At 42.9% G+C, this 5,195-nt stretch overlaps 1 non-coding gene across 1 annotated transcript; it reads right to left on the reverse strand.

Moving 5' to 3' along the window:
- Positions 1 to 3,902: 3,902 nt before the first annotated feature.
- On the reverse strand, positions 3,903 to 4,008 carry LOC122028357. The gene has a single exon (XR_006124754.1). It is a non-coding gene; the product is annotated as a small nucleolar RNA R71 (small nucleolar RNA).
- Between the last annotated feature and the right edge of the window lie 1,187 nt (positions 4,009 to 5,195).

The raw sequence follows: 5,195 nt of genomic DNA on the forward strand, positions 1-5,195 counted from the left end.
TTCTCTATAGGATACAGGCTTTGAAAGACAATGAATAGATGTAAAAAATGAAGCAAAAGAATGAGAATAACAAGAGTAAGCAAAATTTTGTAGTTTAGTAGACTTATGAACATGAGTGGATTGACAATGGCAGAGAGAATGATTATCTGCAACCTCAGGAGATGATTGGGTAGTGGTAGAAGGAGGAGCATGTGAAGCGGATATCTCAGGAACCAAAGTATCAGATTCAGTTGAGCTACCAGTAGGAGTTTTGGGTGAAACTTCCTCAGTGTCGGTATTAAAAGGATCAATGCAAACCAGATCTGACTTTGTCATATTATGCGAACTAGCTAGAATAGAAAAGAATGGAATATGCTCAAGATGTTGGATCAAAATGCGCTAGAGGGGGGGGGGGGGTAAATAGCACTCGTGGCTTTCACTTTTCATATTTGGAAAACTTATGAGTAAAAGCAACGGAATAATAAATAACACAACATAGAAGGACCCAAGTTTTTATTACTTGGTTCGGAGCCTTAGGCGACTCCTACTCAAAGGCCCACACTCATTGAGTGTTTACTTTGGGTAATCACTATAAGCTCAGAAAACATACAATTAAGTATTACAATTAAATGCACTAGAAATTTCTACCGATAATAAAAAATCATAAAACTGAAGCTTCAGGTCGTCGGAATGTCGTTACAACTTTCTCGGATTGTCTCGTTAGCAGTGCGCTGAAGAAAGATGACTCAGAAGTGATTGATCCAAGCTGCTGGTTGAGACTGCCTTATAAAGGCTGTTAAGGGCGCCTTCAAGCCCCTTGAGGGCGCCTCCATCACCGCCGGATTCGCTGCGTGGATGAGAGCCGAAGTGGTCTACGTCTATCCACCTGAAGGTGCCTCCAACCTCCTGGAGGGCACCTTCAAGCCTGTTCGAGGCACCTCCAGCTCCTTTGGAGGGTGCCTTCAAGGCTGTTCGAGGAGCCTCCAGATCCTTTGGAGGGCGCCTCCAGCTCTACTGCACGTGCTCCTTCTGCCTTGCACCCAAGGCACCTCCAAGCTCTATGGAGGGCACCTCGGGTACTGTTCATCCGAGGCAAAGCTTGCTCCTTTGTCTCTGCAAGATATGTTAATCCCAAAAATACCCTGCAACACAAAGTTATCACATAATAATGAATATAAAAGTCTGACAGTCATCAGACTGTCCGGTTCTGACTTCGAATTTTCGACCAGAGATCCTAGGTCGAACCGACACCTACTGTTCCCTCAGCGGGGAACGCGTCCTCACCTACTCCACTCAGGAGAGTATACATGTTGTCAGTCTGGTCCTCCAGACCAACTGGACTTTTGTTCAGCTCCTGAGTCTTCAGGTCTTTCCGCTGGATGTCCGCTCCACGACTCGCCCAAACTTTCACCTGGTTCGCAACACCAGGACTTTTCACCTAGAGTATCTGACTCTAAGACCTTTGCCCAAAGACCTCGACCCTCCAAGGCTTTCCGCCTAGGGTTACCACCCCTAGGACCTAGGGTTATCGCCCCCTAGGGTTTTCTACCTGCCTAACCGCAGCTAGGACTTTTGCCTAAGTGATGTGCGCAAATATTATGATCATTTACGCATGTTTTAGCGCACATCCACATACTTTATTCATATATATTCGTTGCATTATTGCATCTTTCATCTTGTATTCATTATATATGTTCTTTTGTTCGGATATCTGCGCTTTGTTTGGTTTTGTGTTGACAGGAATGATTTTTGGAGCAAAAATGGTGATTATCTACGCACCAAAACAAGCCAAAGAACACGACCGTGCAACACACGACCATGTGACCAGACAAAAGGGGGCAGTGGACAACCGTGCACCTTTGCACGGTCGTGCGGCCATGGTAGAGGCGGAGCAGTGCACGGTCGTGCACCCTTGCACGGTCGTGCGGCCATGGCAGAGGCAAAGCAACACAAGGCCGTGCATCATTGCACGGCCGTGCCACCCTAGGCCGACACAAAGGAATGCCCGGCCGTGCATCCTTGCACGGCCGTGCCTCAGGGAGCAGAAGCCAGACACCACACGACCGTGCCAATCAGCACGGACGTGCAGCTTCGCCAGAGGAGAGGATGGGCGTGGTCGTGCCAACCTTGCACGGTCGTGCCACGGGCCGTGCAGCGCCCATACCCTAGCTTATAAAAGGGTTAAGAAACTTATTTTTGGATCATCTTTGGTTCGGGACTTCGTCCCTCCCCTTGGGGAAAGCCGTAAAGCTTCATCCACCGCCGTCCCTTCACTATCCGTCCATCTCCGGAGCAAGGAGGCATCCCCAAGATATCGGAATCATCGGCAAACATCGCTTCTTCCCTTCTTTCTCATATCAAGGGTTGTAAGTATGTTCTTCTTTATGTTTTGGGGTTGTTCTTCCCCCACAATGGAATAGACATCCTCTTCTAGGATTAGGAAGTACTTGTAATGCGATGGAGATGTAGAACTATGTAGATTTATCTTATTTTTATTCGATGACTTGTTCATGCCTTGTTCATGCTTGTGTGACATATTTATATTTCATGCTTTGTTGATTGATGTGGAGGATGGTTAATCCCGCAAAGGGGACGCCCTAGAGCATATTGACCAAGGTACCCTAGTGACAGGGGTAACCCTTTCCGGACGTCTAAGACGTTCCCTTAAAAGGAGAAACAATCCCTTAGGAGTTGCTGCTCTCGTAGAAAGAGTGCCCTAGATCGTACACCCGAGGGGCCCTAGTGACAAGGGTAACTCGTTCACGGACGTCTAGGACATTTTCTTGAAAGGAGAGGCAATTCCTTCATAAGGAAGTAGGAACCCGTACCATCTACCTTTATCCTTATTGCTATTTACTAGACACGAATTCTTGCGATCTACTGAGGTGCCCTCATGACAGGGGGGTTAACCGTTACAGGATTCACATGGATCATCTCTATTCGATACTTAGGGATATTGACCAATCTGACTTCCTACAAGAGCATGGACATAGAGGGTAGAAACTAAGCAATCTATGTAGTATCTCCTAGTATTACAATGAAATCGAAATCCTAGAATCCATCTCCCGAAGCTCATTCCCTCCAAGATCTCTTCTCTCTCTCTCTCTCAACCTTCTTTCTCTCTTCAATCACTCTCGTTAGTTTGCAAGCGCCAAAGCTAACTTTTGACCGTCTAGATAACTTACTTGTGACATCTTTAGTGCTTAATCAACAGTCCCTTTGGATTCGACAAATCTTTTATATTACTGACGACAAAACCGTACACTTGCGGTTGCGTAACAAGTTTTTAGCGCCGTTGCTGGGGACTATTTTCGATTAACATTAGTAGATTAGCAATTTAGTTAACCTAGACTTGTGAATAGTTTGTGTTTTTTCATTTTATATTGCAATTTGTTTTTCATATACATAATAAAAAAAAACACTGCATTTTTTTCTTGCAATTTAAATTCTGCATTGTCTTTCTTGTTCTTCTTATAGCGTTTATTTCTTGTCTTTAATTCTTCATTTTTTTTTTCTCATAATTTTTTTTTTTATATCCATAAGCACTAACATGTCAAGCAGGGCCTTAAGAGGTTTGTCTGCACCCATTTCTGCAAGATTTTTATCTCCTATTGTGCAGCCTCATATTGAAGCAGAAAGTTTCCAACTAGACTCAGAGTTAATTTTCATGATACAAGGTCATAAATTTGGAGGAGAAGTATCAGAAAGTCCTTATCTACACCTTGAGACATTTCTAGAGCTTTGTGATATGGTGAATTGTGAAGGAGTATCAGCAGATGCAGTTCGGTTGATGGCATTTCCTTTTAGCATCAAGGATAAAGCAAGGACTTGGTTATATTCTCTCCATCCTCAAAGCATCACAAGTTGGGAACAATTGGAGCAGCAATTTCTGAATCATTTTTTTCCTCCAAGCAGAACAATCTACATGAGGAGTTGCATCATAAATTTTGCTCAGGCACATGGAGAATCAATATTTGAAGCATGGGACGGATTCAAGAGTCTACAAAGATAGTGCCCTCATCATGGTTTAGAGAAATGGCTGATTCTACACATATTCTATAGGGGGATTTCTTTTTCAGATAAGTGTTTGTTAGATTTATCAGCTGGAAGGTATTTTATAGACAAGAGTATAGAAGAAGCTTATACATTAATTGATCAAGTGGCATTGAACCTCCAAGGATGGTCGAGAAAAAGTTGGATGGAATCTCCCTCAGAAATTCAAGAAGTACAAGCCATATATACAAGAGAGCCTGTCAAACAAAATGCAGTTCAACCAACCAAGAATGTCGAAATTCAGTAGTCACAGAATGAGGAGTTCAAACATTTGGGGGAAAAGATTAATAGCATAGTTTCAAAATGGTTCAAGGAAGACCTTCCTCCTACACAGACAAGATCTAGTGTAACTGATAATGATATTAAGTTGAGAAGTGGCAAGAATCATGAAGAACTTCTGAAGAAAGATTTGTTTAAGATTGAGGAGAAGAACAATAGAAGACCTCAAGAACTCAGTTCCATTACTCCAAGAAGTTCTCAAAGGCCACAAGTACCTTTTCCTCAACGGTTGATGACACCAACACTAGATAAGCAAGCTGGACCTCCTCCACAAGCTCAAAGGGAGTATGGAAAAAAGGAAGTACCTTTCCCAAGACCTGCACTAAAAGTTCCTTTTCCACAAAGGCTGGTGAGGGTCAATGAAAACAAAGACTTTGGCAGATTCTGTGACACCAATATGGTTGAGTGTAGATTTCTGGACGTATATGAAGATGAGGACTTTTCAGATGATGATTATGATGATAATGCAGCAGACAATAAGTTTTCAGATCTACCTTCTGGGTTTACAAGGTGTTATGATGAAATTGAGTTTTCGGATGATGAATGTGATGTGGTAGATCAACTTGAAACTGCAAATGAAGTTAGTGATCCTCCTATAGATGATTCTCCCACTGAGGATATTGATGTTGGTTTATTCTTTGATGCTTTTGTTGATGATGATAATATTGAAGAATGTGTAGGGAGCTGTGTTTTGGAAGCAGCATCTCAAGAATCATCTCCTTCGATCACACAACCAATTGATGATATGGAATTTGTAAGAATGGAATTGGTTGATGATAAATGTGTAGGGACTTTTGCAATGGAAGCAAAGCCCCAAGAATCACCACCTTTCATAGCATCAACACCTGAGCCAGAGCCAGAACCATCATTTGCTTCAGAGGAAG

This window comes from Zingiber officinale, chromosome 10A, assembly GCF_018446385.1.
Source record: "Zingiber officinale cultivar Zhangliang chromosome 10A, Zo_v1.1, whole genome shotgun sequence".
Taxonomy (NCBI): domain Eukaryota; kingdom Viridiplantae; phylum Streptophyta; class Magnoliopsida; order Zingiberales; family Zingiberaceae; genus Zingiber; species Zingiber officinale.